Below are 14,759 nucleotides of genomic sequence, written 5' to 3'. Positions count from 1 at the left end.
ATAAATTGTAGGTAATGATAGGAATATCAACAAGTACACTTCAAATACAGTAGGTAAAAACATAGGCTGATAACAATAATACTAATAATATTAGGGCATCCTATGAAGAATTATAATGTAGTTTTTACTCATAATAGCAGTTTATAAATAATGGGAAAATTGGGTAATTGGAACTTTTTTCAATGTTATTTTAATGATATTTTAATTCAAGATGATAGGGTACTCTAATTGATAGCAAAGTTTTTGAAATGTGAGATTAGTCAATGGCAGGGTAAATTTAAGAGACACTTGGAGATTTGGAGAGCTAAAACTTCAACCAGAGGAAGTGAAGCATGTGCATGGGTAGAGAATCAGAAGAGAATCATACTAATGAGCCTAAGACATAGTAGGTTTTGACCTAATTCTTATTCACAATGATGTTTCCATGTTTTTACTTTTGCATTGAACCAGTTTTTGCAAAATGTGAGTATCTGGGGATGGAGGACGTTTCAGAGAAACTCTGAAATGGGTGGATCTGTTCTAAGAGTTGAGTAAGGCTTGTGAGTCATGGTGCAACTCCCTGAAACTTGGTGAGGTCAAGCTGACCTTTCGGACATGCCGGCTGTATATCTTCTTTATCTCTGTTATACACTGATAAAAGCTGGTCATGACTTGTTCATTTGAAGGGTCATTTTTGGTATCATCTGAGCAGAAAATTTCTTTGGACCTTCATTTTTGTTCAGAGATGCCACATTCTCTAGCCAATTTCTCATAACGTATGGAAATTGTGATTCCCGATAAATTATTACTAATATTAGAAGAAGGTAGCTTTTGACCCACTACCAATGTTTCAAGCTTTGGCAACTCTATGGTAATTCCTAAAATCTCAGTTGTAGTCAAGATACATATGCCAACTACTTTGAATATTCTTTGTAGATAATTAAGTTTTCCAATATTGGCAAAATTAAATGTATCATTTCCCCAAATTTCAAAGAGTACACTGAGTTTTGGGCACTGTTTAGAATAAAGTAGAGGTATTTCATACATGTGAATATAAGGTCACTGTAGAAACTGCCTCTAAATCACTGTACAATTTTTGGGTACCTCACCTTGAGAATAGTTACAGTCTATGCAGATCACTGCTGGCATCTTTGCTGTGGGAACTAAATTCCCTTTAACATGTAGTTATATTTCCATTAGTAAAGAATTGGGATGGCACATATGGTTTGCCTAGAGCTGGTTGTTTCATTACTTCCTTCCTGCCTTTCTTTCTTTCTTTTTTTTTTTCAATGAGCCTTAAAGCCCTAATTTGCTTCAGCTGCTGTAAATTGGTTTCTGGTAATTTTCACATCTTCGTCTTGCATTGACATCATAAATATAAGGGCACATATTAAATCCTTAGTTATATTTGTGGGAACCCATGACCTGCCAGGACTAAAAGTCTGTGTTAAGGATATCTCTAGGCATATTTCTCCTCGCATTATGCAAAGAAGTCAAGAAGGTCTAAGTAGGAATAAACATTGTCCAATCAGGAAGAGATTAGTTTCAGAGAAATAATTAGACTCTGTCTTATACACTACCATGTGATTATGAAACAAACAATGCACCATGAAATGTCTTTATGTTATTTTCTAGAGTCCTGAGGGTACTAAAATGACATGAAGGTAAAGAGAAGAGAGTAACTTCTTTGTTACTAGGGGGCAGAGTTGACTGTCAGTAAACCTGTGAATTAAGGTAGTATTTATTTTTTGGCATCCTCTTACTTCTTCTTTTAGTGCCCCATTTCTCTTTCAGAGTGTTCTCTTCTTTGCTTACAGCTACAATCAATTAAGTTCCACCAAGAGTAGCTGGGAGTGGTTTATATTGCCTTTTTGGAGGGCTTTTTTCTTGCAATTTAGTGAGAGAGTTTTGATGATAAAAAGTTCAAAATAGAAAAAAGAATTAATTTCTAATGGTGGAATTTCAAACTTCACACTTGACACTTAGATACATTCTGATTACTGCCTACTCCAGATGGGCTCTGCTTGGGTAAAGCTGCCCATGGGAGTGCAGCACACATGCTTTGGAATTGGCATGCCTAAAGAGGGGACTGAAGAGTTTGTTTCTTCCATGCTGATCAGGGCAGATCTTAGGTAGGGCCATCAGGTAACTTATCATGCAATTAATGAAAGCCTGGCTATCTTGGCCCACCTGGAAAAGGCTTTGAGCGCCATTGTAGACCCAGAGCCTCTTTGAGTCTGCTGAGGTAGGTTGGGCCCGCATGACAACTTGACTTCTCCCTCTGCCTATTTGTGCTTGCCATCTTTCTTCTCAGGTGTTGCTACTGTGGGAACTCTGTAATCAACATCCTGTATGTGAAACTCTATCCCAGAATGTGCTTCCTGTTAGTTTAGTTCCCTGTTAGTTTAGTTCCTGGAGAACTAAACTAACTATGGACAAGAAACTGATTTGCCTCCTTAGAAATCCTGTAGAGTTTGTCCCAGTGGTGGTGGTGATGGCCTTAAAAGGGGACACAGCATGGGACAAAGGGAGGTGCTCAGGGCAGGCTTTCAATGGCTCAGAAAGAGCCCTCAGGAGAAAGAAGTGGGGGTGATATGTAGCCCCTCTAGAAAATCCCCATGCCCTGGAACCACCCTGCCTAGGTTAAAAAAAAAAAACTGGCTCTATCACTTATAAGTCTGGTTACCGGGCCAGTTACTTAATCTCTCAGTGCCTCAATTTCCTTATTAGTACAATGGAGATCAATAATAAAAATGATGATGGTATGAGACGTAGACGACTTAAGATATATATATAAAAGGCTGATAATGGTTCCTCGTATATAGTAAGGGATAAGTAAAAGTGTTGATAATTAAACTTATTTTTCTGTAAGTGTTTGCACCTGGAAGAATTTCACAGGAGAAAAATTTCTATTTTTTAAATTTTCATATTTTTTAAAATTTAAAAAATACTTCACTTATTTATTTGAGAGGGAGAGAGAGAGAGAAAGAGAGAGAGAGGGGACACGAGCAGGGGGAGGGAGAAGCAGGCTCCCCACTGAGCAGAGAGCCCAACAGGGGGCTTGATCCCAGGACCTGAGCCAAAGGCAGATGCTTAATTGACTGACCTACCCATGTGCCCAGGAAAGCAATTTCTAGGGGGTAGATGATTTTCCAAGTCTCTTACAAATGTTACCATTGTTATTTAAATCACTAAACTTTTAAAACATCGTATGAAGATACAGTGTTGATAGCTTTGATGTTTTCCTCAAATGCTACCTCTACCTCTCAGTTACTGGTAGTGGTTTTAGGTTGAGTTAGACGGTCACCTGTGCTAGAAAAAGGAAAATTGATGAATGAAAATAGTATATTTTACTTCTAGTTCACTTAAGTCATTTCAAAGGATTTAGGAGACTTGTGAATATACATTATTTTCTTTTTTAAAGCTGAAACCTATATTTTAACCAGACTTCCTTAGTTTTTACCCAGTGTCCTTTTTGTGTTCTAGGATCTCATCCAGGACACCATATTACATTTAGTCATTATGTCTCAAGCTCTTGGCTGTGACATTTTCTCAGACTTGTCTTGTTTTCGGTGACTTTGATAGTTTTGAGGAGTACTGTCAGGTATTGTGTAGACTGTCTCTCAGTTGAGATTTGTCTTATGGTTTTCTTATAATTTGATTGGAGTTATGGGTTTTTGGAAAGAAGATTACAAAGGTAAAGTACCAGTCTCAACTCACCATCTCTCAGAGCATCATCTCAAAGATGTGTACTATTAACATAAATCATCATTATTGATGTTGACCTTGATCACCTGGCTGAGGTAGTGTTTATCAGATCTTTCCATTGAAATGTTATTCTTTTGTCCACTTTCTAAACTCTATTCTTTGGCAGGAAGTTACTATGTATAACCCATACTTGAGAACGGTAGAGTTACGCTTCATCTTTCTATGGGTAGAATATCTACATAAATTATTTGGAAATTTTCTGCCTAGGAGATTTGTCTCTTCTCCCTCATTTATTTAGTCATTTATTTTTATCAATACGGATTCATGGGTATCTATTTTACCTTTTGGATTATAATCCAAATGTACTTCATTTATTTTGTTGCCTAAATTTTCTTTATTTTTTGAATATTTATTTGTTTGTTTGTTTGTTTGGAGAGTGTGTGAGGTGGGGAGGAGCAAGAGGGAGAAGGAGAGAGAGAAACTTCAGTAACCTCTGTGCTCAGCACAGAGCCTGACCCGGGGTTCCTTCCCATCACCTTGAGATCATGACCTGAGCTGAAACCAACAGTCCGATGCTTAATTCACTGAGCCACCCAGCTGTCCTTATTTATCTATTTGAGAGAGAGAGAGAGAGAGAGAGAGAGGAGCTTGCACGAGCAGGGGCGGGGAAGGGCAGAGGGAGAGAGAGAATCCCAAGCAGACTCCTCACTGACTGAGAAGAGCCTGGTGTGGGCTCAAACTTACAACTTACCTGAGCCAAAATTAAGAGTCCAAATTGTAACTGACAGAGCCACCCAGGTGTCCGTGTTTTTGTTTTGTTTTTGGTTTTTTTTTGCATTTTAAGACAAAGTTGTTTAAGTGGAACTGAGATGATTCATTTTCTCTGTGGCCTGTGTGTCTCAAAGAACCTAGATAGAGAAGGTAATGCATATCAGCAAGTTTCTATTTAATCTCTACACAACTAGCATTTTTAAATAAAGAAGATAGCTTCTTTTAATTGGTAATATTTCTTACTGAATTAGAATTACTCACAGAATTATTTGTTTTCTCTCTTGTACAGCTCCAAGGTGTTGCCTCTTTGACTTCAATTGTATTTGTAAGTAGCTTCCTTTGTATGCAGACATTTTTATTGTTTGGAAGAATTCAGTAGCTTAGGCCTCAGTAAATATTAGGGTAATAATTATGAAGTAGTATGATTGAGTTGGTATCACCCAGGGGTGACTTAAAGTTCAATGTTAAGAGGGATGCTTATGCATTTGATTATGCTTAGTACAATTAACTATGTTAAGCGGCTATTTTAGAAAGTGTATTATGAGGACTTCATTCTAGTCACAGTGGTGCGACAATTCCGACAGTCTCGAACGTTTGCGTATTCATAATAAAGAAAATATGCGTATTTTTAAATGACTCAAGTAGTCACATGACCATTTTATCAATATCAATTTTTACTGCATACCCACAAGATATGTAGAATGCCTTTCAAAGCTGGTATTTATGAAAATATTTTGAACATGGCAGACAAATATCCAAGGGTACTTAAAATGAAAGACATATTCATGGGCTTTTATTTATTTATTTAAAGATTTTGTTTATTTATCTGACAGAGAGAGGGAGTGAGGAAACACAAGCAGAGGGAGCAGAGGGAGAGGGAGAAGCAGACTTGCCCGCTGAGCAGGAAGCCCGATGAGGGGCTGGATCTCAGGGCCCTGGGCTCATGACCTGAGCCGAAGGCAGATGCTTAATGACTGACTTAGGCACCCCTATTCACAGGTATTTAAAATTAAATACCAAGGTCTGCTTCTATGAAGAGATCAAGCCAAACTCAGTTTGGGCACTTTAGATAAGTACAGCTCGCTGGCATTATTTGGAAATTAACCGTAATTCTGCGTAGTGAACTTCTTTTGGTTTTGCAGATATTATATTAGTTACAGGATTTTGGTGCCCCCAAACATCAATGATAATGCTAATCACATTTACGTCTTCTTTTTTTTTTTAAAGATTTTATTTATTTATTTGACAGATAGAGATCACAAGTAGGCAGAGAGGCAGGCAGAGAGAAAGAGAGGAAGGGAAACATGCTCCTCGCTGAGCAGAGAGCCGGATGTGGGGCTGGATCCCAGAACCCTGGGATCATGACCTGAGCTGAAGGCAGAGGCTTTAACCCACTGAGCCACCCAGGCGCCCCACATTTCCGTCTTTTGAGTGTCTAAGATATGCTAGGCACTCCTGGGAAACTTTGCAAATAAAATCTCTATGATAATTCTGCCAAATTAGCATCATTGCTATTTCCTTCTCACAACTGAAGGCAGTTGTCACTCAGAGAGCAAGTGCCTGGCCTTATTTCTTTTCTGTCAACACACCAAACTGGCTTCAACTCAGGCCCCCTGGGCTGGTCTCTTTGCTTTGATTAACCTGCTCCATCCCAGCGTTTGCCCTGTGTCGTTCAGATCTGCTTGTTGAGGTCCTCCCTGACTACCCAAATGTGCTATCCCACTGCAGCCTCCCTCCACTCACTCTGTACAGATTTAACGTTATTTAAAATTATTTTCTTCCTTTATTTGATTATTTTCTTCTTGTTTCCCCCCACTGCAGTCCAGAGTAGGTGTATCATACATATTTGTTGGCTGAATTAACAGATAAATCCTATAGATCTAGTGAAGGCTAGAGCTGGGATTTGAATCCAAGTCTGTTTGGCTTCAGGGTCCATGTGCTTTCTGCTCTATTACTTTGTTTTCCAGCTGGGTCTAGTCTTTAATATCTGAATAAATATCAAATATCCAGGCCTGATCCATGATATTTGATCAAAAACACATTTAAGTTTTGGCAAATAATAGATTTTACTAAAAATAAAAGCCGATTGCTTCAAAGATTCCATAATATTATGCTTCTCTCTGCCGGTGAGGAAGTGACCCTAGTTAACAGGCAACTGTCATAATAATGCTAAATAGTTGTTGTATTTTTACAGACTTACCATACATTTCACAGACTCTGAGCACTTCAGAAAGTGATTCTTTGTTGATTAATTTGAAGTGTTGTAGCGATATAAAAATAGAAAAAAAAAAACACTACTTTGTATTAAAAAAAAAAAATCTTTCACCATCCAGAGTTTTTCCAAGTTTGGATTATCCTTCCCAATAGTTAGATGGAATTACTGAGGTTTCACTGAATCTCTAAACTCTTTTTCTCACCAACAGATGTGTACAAATGTCTCTTTTTGGGGGGTATGTAAACCATCATGATTTCAGGAAATGAGGCCATGGTTGAGACATTTGAAGGAAAACAAAGTGTTGCAGAACAGCTGACTGCATAACTAAGAAATCAATCATGGCCCAGGCTGCTTTATTGGCATAATTGGCAATGATTTATAGAATGATGGCAGGGGTCCAAATGGGCATGTGTATCCTTAATACCATTATAGCATTCTGGCATGGATCTTCGTCAACACGACATAATTGGACTGGGGAAGAAGTTTTAGAGACACCTATTTAAATTAGCTAATAACCAACAAGAAAATATTACCCAGGAATTTATTTTGTCGAATAGTGGGAACACTTATGAGGTGATTTAATGAAGTCCTCAAACAAAATTGTGCCTGTAACAAATAAAGCAGAAAATATCTCTCAAGTCTTTGTGTAATATCTAGTGTTTTACATCTATCTGGTGTGATAATGCTTTATTAGCCAATATTGTCATATGAAAAAAGTTCTGTACAGAAAATAATTATGTCCATTGATCTCTGAGGACATGGGAAAGAACTTAGAGGCAGTGAGTGTGCCATTGGCCAACTGATAGATTTGGTTCATTTCAAAGGAGTAATGTAAGGTTTATTTACTGTGCTGCATCTTGTAACTTACTTGTTAAATTTATTCAGGAAAGATGGCTTTAGTGATTTTTCTGGAAACTAACTAGTGGGTTGTGAGAGATAATTAACAAAACTTCCTGTTTCTTCTCTTGGAACAGATGGATATTTTTGAAATGCAGCAGAACACTGAGCTCAGTTTGAGGGCATGCATAGTTGAGTTGCTTCTATTTGTATAATGAGGTGCTACTTGCCTGTATTCCAGAGGTCTACAGCCTTTTATCTGCAGAGTCATACAACTGGTTTCCACGGAACTAAGCAGCTAAATGTAGCAGCCAATATTGGCGTCAGAACCAGACTTTTAAGGACACTGCCCCAAAGCAGTGCTTTTTTTTCCTCCTCTTGTTTTTTTTCTACCTGATAAAACACATCTCGTCTACCTTATTATCCTAGCTATATGGGTGCCAGCATTTGAAAATGGCCTAGTTCTCTGGGTGGAACTTCCTGAAAGGGCAGATACGAAGAAAAGGTTCATTGCTTAAGTGTCAGGGTTTGGAATCTAGAATCAGTAAAATTGTTAAAAGACAGGGCAAGAGAGAGGGGCGGGGGAAGGACAGCCCATGCACAAAAATTTCCCTGTTGACTGAATATTCAGATGAGAACTGCTCCTAGTGGTTTTGGCCAATGTGGATCATTATAGCAGAAAGCAGGGGCTTTTAATGGCATGTTCGTATTTCTGATATATTTCTTAGACCCAAATGACCAGTGTAGGTGTAAATTCTATTGATAACTCTTGAGAGAACATTGCATGTTTATCTATTTGCTCTTTATGAGGGGAGAATTTACCGTGAAGCTAATAAAGCTTGGCCTTTTATATGCAAGGACCCCTCCCAAATTCTTCCAACAAGGAAAGATAAAAATCTGTATGTAATTTTGTACTCACTTTTCTTAAAGAGTCCCCTCCCTCCCCCAAAATGAATAAGGTTCACATCCATACAACCTAGATCAGCTCCTGTTTGGAAGAAGGAGGTAGAAAGGACTTTCTGGTTTTTAGAAGATAAATGATGTCTCAGTAGTTTCTGTGGGAGAAGGAACAGGGTTTGACTTAGCCCACTGTCTTTAACTAAACTTGATTGCAAATGAGAAACCCAGACAAAATGATGGAGAAATGTAGAGGGAGCTATGAGACTACCATGAAATTTGATAGCTATTCAATTTTTTACTTCTTTGAGCAAGAGAGATAAATAATGGGGCTTACGAAAGCTGCTTTTGGTTGTAAATTTGGATGGTGAGCTCCTTGAGGGCAAGTTGAAATAAATGTTCAATTTGCATTTGAAGAGGTTGCTGAGCAGTGGTCTCCAACATCAATATTTAAAAGAAGCCATAGTGGCTCATTTAGATAGCTTGGGTCCTTAATTAACTAAAAGAGAAGTAGAGCTTAAATTGCTTCAAGCCAAGTGATATATTTCCTGCACTATAATGAAGTTTAAGAATACACATTTTGGGTAAAATGCACATATAGTCCATTTTCTTCCTTACTCAAAAAAATGTGGATAGCATATTTATTATTTAAAGTTCATATACTTACTGTGATATTAAGCTCTAATATAACTTCAGTTTTATCTTCTACCACCCAGCATTCCTCCTATCCATGTTCCTTTCTCACCAGAACACATAGCACCTCCAAATATTCTGCTCTGTTGAGGTTGAATGCTTTCACTTCCTACCTGCCAAATACAGTATCTTACATACAGTAATCCTGTAATAAAAGTCTGTTACATTATTACTTCATCTATAGAAAAAAAACAGCACTTGCTCCAGGCGAGCATGGAAGGATTTGCTGCTATACTGAGCATAATTTTGTATGCTTGTTTCAGGAAGAAGTCCATATTCTTTGATACACAATACCGGAAATAGTTTTGAACCTAGTCTTTGCTTCCTTCTCCAGTTTCATCTCTTACCATCTTTGTTAGTTGTTCATGACTTATCCTGCCTCCTGGCCTTCACACATATTGCTCAGAACACCTGGAATATTTATTTTACCCCATCTATTTTGACTTCCTTCCCTTGATTAATTTGTTCTGGTCCTTTAAGGATCACTCAGCTCAGGGGTCACCTCCTCCGTCACCACCTCTCACCCAGACTCCCCCCACCCCCCACCTCCCCACACATCCCACCCCCCACCCCCCCACACATGCCACCCCCACCCCCCCACCCCCCCCACATCCCATCCCCCACCCCCCACACCCTGCCCTCTGCCTCCATAGGGTTCACTGTTCCTTTTATATGCTTTTATGTCCTCTTATAGTTACTCTACAATAGCAATGATCACATGTTTGAGGGGGAGGAAATTTGCTGTTTATTTAATTGTATTTCCTCATTAGACATTTCCTCATTAGACTGTTTCCTCAATAGTCCCTGAAGAGCATGATGTCTTATTTACTGTGGTATCCCTGGACAAAATATAGTGCTCAGCCCTAATATTTATAGAATAAATATATTCCAGTTATCTATAGACAACTAGTTATGCGAGTTATGGATATAGAGGAATGCATTTTGCTTACATATCCTTGAGTTCATTAGAAGAAGCTTGCTAAAGTGGAGAAGTGTTACTATATAGCACTTATACTGCCAAAAGTATAAGTTAGATGTCAAGAAAATTCTCATACAAAGTGTAGGCACATATCCCTTCTATCTCTCCTGAGGAAGAAAAAAGCTGTATCCTGCTGTTACAACTCTTATAGTAATACGTTAATATCACAGTGGGTAACATGTCTTAAAAGAATCAGAAATTGGTCCAAGGACACAGGGAAAATTGCTACTGAAAATCATTTAAGTTTTTGTACAGAGAGGCTTTTACGATATCACCTAAATGAAAAAAAAAATGTTTTTAAAGCTATATATCAAGAGCTACATTCTACATGAAAATGAAAAATAACAACAGAAGAAGAAGAATAGCACTCTGTTCATTTTATTTTATTTTTTTTTAAAGAAAAGAAAACCTGGGTGTATTTTGCCCTTTGAATCCTGTTTTCTTGTAATAAAATACTTAAATACTTAAACTTGTGTTCTGGTGTTACTGAAGCTGTACAACATATTCTTATATTTTAAAACAGCATTGCAGAGAAATTGGTGCAGTTGCTGTGTTTCAGTTGTGTCACCCAAGGTCACTTCAAGCATTCTAGCAAGATGGCAGACTGAACACAAACTGTCTGGAAAGAAAACTAAAAAAAGGAAACAACCAAAAGAAAAAGAGGGATGTCATTGATAGATGAATTATTTTGACAAATTTCTGAAAGATAGGAGAATAGAAGCATGTTGATGACTTGTTTCTCTTCTTAAATTGAGAAAATGGTAACCCAGGATAGTGGAGCAGGGACACTGCAATGGAAAGAACTGACCTGCCAGGAGAAACTCTAAAGGAACTTTAGTTCAGAGTTAGCAAATACAGCTCATCCATCCAGATATTTCACCCTCACTCATGGGTGTGCTTGAAAGACAGAACAGAGGGAAGGAAGTTATCAAAACAATAGAAGAAAAATATCCACAGCTGAATAGAAAGACACAAGCCTTTGTTCTTCAAAAATCCCAACCAATGTTGAGATGAATGATTGCAAAAAGACCTACACATCTAAACAGCACCATGACACTTCAGATATCAGGAATAGCCAGTATGTCTGAGAAGCTTCCAGAGAGAAAAACTTACGTCAGAAATAAAGGAACAAGAATCAGGCTGACAGGTGACAATCCTAAGTATATGGGATCTTGAAGACACTAGAGCAATACAAAACCTGCAAAGTTCTAGGGAAAAAATTAGAACCAATGAAAATATGAAGAGGAAAACAGACTTTTTCAAACACCTAAGGACTTGGAACATTTACTTACAGGCACTCTTGCTTAGAAAATTATTGTGTACTCGGGAAAAACGAGGGTAAATATCCAAGAAAGGGAAAAATGATCATAAAAGAAACTGTGGAACTAAACCAAGAGTCCAGAGAAAAGACATTGCAGTGACAATTGAGCTAAAAGCTTCTGAATTCCCCTGGGAACATGACTCCAGGAGGAAAGGATTAGATCTTAAAGATTAGATGAATGGGTTAAAACATGATGTCATGAATGACAGGGTGAAACAGGCATGTTTCTTCTCTTTTAAGAAAACGACAATGAGAATTAGAAAAAGGAAAACAAAAACAGAAAAACTGTACAGGAAAATCACAATCCAAATAGGAAGCAAACCAAGGTATAGATGAGTTTCATTTCTATAGAAATACAAAAAAAAAAATACATGTGACTTGCATGTTAGAAATATTTTCCCTTGAGTTGCCTGGACATATAATATTGGGTCCTATATCACATAGCGTTTGGTTACAAGTAATAGAAATCTCTGAATATCAGAGGCTTAAGGAAGATAGATTTATTTTTCTCTTGCATGAAAGAAGGAACGTTAGAGCTGATATGATGGCTTCAAGATGATGGAGGAGCCCAGGATCTTTCTATCTTGTTGCTCTGTCAGCCTCCACCTATGGCTTCCAAATAAAGGTAATTATTAGAAAAACCCACATAATGAACTATTAAAAGAGGATTCTCTGGAAGTAGAGCTAGGATGGAGCAGGTCAGAGCAACAATTGTTTTTACTATATACTGGTTCAGTGTATATATATATATTTTTTATGATGTACAAGTATTATTTTGATTAAAAATAATACAAAGAATAAAAAGAGTAAAGGGAAAGATTCATTTTATATTCCTTTAGTTCTAATGCCACTTTCTCAAAGAAACCATGCTGATTGCCTTTCTGAAATGTCACAATCACTCTTCTTATCCCTTAAGAAACTCTCTAGTTCATTATCTTGTTTTTACTTTTCTTCATTAGCAGTTGTCAGTATCTGCAATCTTGAAATTCTATTTGTTCATATCTAAATTGACACCTCCTCTAACATAACGTGAATTCTATAAAGAAAGGGGTATTTTAAAAATTGTTCTTTTCTGTGTCTCCCATCCCCACAATAGTCCTTGGACTATAGTAGACATTTCATGCAGATTCATTGAATAAAGAAACACAGAAACAAGGATCAAGGATCAAAGGGAGATAAATAAGAAGTTTGGACAGGAGCTTATTTATTTATTTATTTGACAGAGCACTAGTGGAAGCGGGCACAGAGGAAGAAGCAGACTCCCTACTGAGCAGGGAGCCAAATGTGGGGTTTGATCCCAGGGATCATGACCTGAGCTAAAAGGCAGAGGCTTAACCAACTGAGCCACCCAGGTGCCCCTGGACAGGAGCTTTATCTGTAAGAAACCTATAGTTCATAGTGGTATTAAAAAAATATAAGAAATGCTTTAGATCTCTTAAGTTTCACAAGATAGCATTCTAGTTTACTGAGATATTTTTGCAAAATGGTCTCTATGATTGAAACAAATTTGGGGAATGATACATGCTATATATACCCTAGAAGATTTATAATGGTACATTGGTATAGAAAAAGTTCAGATGAGAATTACAATAAATAAATAAATTTGCTCAACTCAACATTGACACGAACTCCTTTATGTCATAATAATTTTATTAGCATCTTGTAGAGCTAGACCTCCATGGAGCACATTTTCAGAAATGCTGCTAAATGTGTTACTTAAAGATCACATAGGGCTCACTGTATGTAAGTTTTAAGGAATTCAGAGAAATAGAAACAATATAGATTCAAATGTGGTGGGACAGTGATCATGGGGTTCTTGTCATAACATGTGAAAAAAAATAAGAAGTGTGAATTTGCCCTTATATTTCTCTCTCTGGACAGATGATTGTGCTTGGAGAGAAGAATGTTGGGATAGAACCGCATGGTTGGGTATAGAAAACGGCTTGTCATCTTCACATGCACTGAGGGCCAGGCTGTTAGCTACTTACTAAACTCGGAAGAGAAGTTCAAGATAGTGAACTTGCACAAATACATCCTTTCATTGTTAAATCACTCTACTTGAAGCACATGAAGTACGACTGAGACTTTATAAAAAGACATGAGAAATTCTAAAGCAATCAGAAATATTTAATGATTCTGATATACTTTGTACTCCTCCAAAACATTCACAAAGGTCTCCTAATCCTATGTTTATTTCTAAAGATTGCCAAATGAAGTTAATGTGTTTTTAAATTATATGTCTCTTTAATTTTAATTTTCTTAGCATATGGTGGGGTTTTTTGGTAACAATGGAAATAGGTAGTTACCTTCTAAACTTTGCCACAGCCTTATCATTATGTTATACTAATCATAATTCCCAATCATTTTGGTCATGTTTTCTGTGAGTATCTATTTTATGTATCATAATTATAGTATTAAGTGCTTATTAAGTATGCTTAAGGATTCTTTTCATTACTTCTAACTTCTGGGGTAAATTAATATTAGTTTGTCTACTTCACTGTTTAGGAAACAAAAATCTTTAACTATTCCAGTTAAATTTGGTCTATTTAAAAAATCCACAAAGGTTTTATCCAATAACATCACATCTATTCTTTTTTTTTTTATCACACTTATTCTTAGAGACTCTCATATTTAAATTTTATTGACCAATTTGCAGAGTGGTTAGAGAACAGCACAGATAAACAAGGGTTTCTTATTTTTTTCCTACAGTCGGGCCCCCACATATGGAACTCAAGTGGTTGACTCATTTAAGAGTCAGTGATACTACTTTGTTGGGCTTTTACATCAAAACATTATGTACATGGAAAAGCCATTTGAATCTTCAGTTAGGGCTCATTCTGGATTGGCTTTGAATCAAATCCCCGACTTGGGTTTTGCCAGGAAATTTCTCAATCTGACCAATGCATACATATCGAGCCTTTTGAAATTCCCATTTTTATTGGCCCAAACTGGTTGATTCTCAGCAATTTAATATGTTCAACCTAGTAGAGCCCAAGAACAATCTTAGCTTCCTCTGTCCCTAGGGCAAACTAATCTTACAAGCCACCTCTAGCTGCTACCCAGTTAGGTAGCATATTTAACTGTTTTAGCAAGAAAGAAGTGGTAGGACTTGCTCTGGTGTTAATTGAGTTAATTTTCCAAATCTGGCCAAAACTAAGAAAACACTATTCTTTTGGTGGATGAGTGAAAACGGAAACCTAATGGTATGACCAACTATCAGATACTTGATGAATATCACTTTTGCCTGTTGGGCTGAAAAATCCCACGTCAAACAACTTAAAGAACTTTAAAGAAAAACTTTCCATGGCCTATCTTGTCTTTCTCTGGGCCAAAAAATATTTTAAAATCTGATTTGATTG

General features: G+C 37.2%; 1 long non-coding RNA gene across 6 annotated transcripts in view; it reads left to right on the top strand.

Annotated features, from left to right (window-relative positions):
- The window catches only part of LOC106005795, a 66,045-nt gene that overhangs the window by 29,989 nt on the left and 21,297 nt on the right, over positions 1-14,759 (top strand). For all 6 annotated transcript variants that reach the window (XR_001179421.2, XR_001179426.2, XR_001179420.2 and 3 more), the window contains one exon: positions 4,748-4,783. This is a non-coding gene — a long non-coding RNA (uncharacterized LOC106005795). The remainder of the gene's footprint in view (positions 1-4,747; positions 4,784-14,759) is intronic.

Source organism: Mustela putorius, unplaced genomic scaffold (assembly GCF_011764305.1).
Source record: "Mustela putorius furo isolate JIRA1106 unplaced genomic scaffold, ASM1176430v1.1 tig00003853_pilon_pilon_pilon, whole genome shotgun sequence".
Lineage (NCBI taxonomy): Eukaryota > Metazoa > Chordata > Mammalia > Carnivora > Mustelidae > Mustela > Mustela putorius.
Note: the sequence above shows the minus strand (reverse complement) of the source record. Positions and strands in the feature narration are given on the sequence as shown.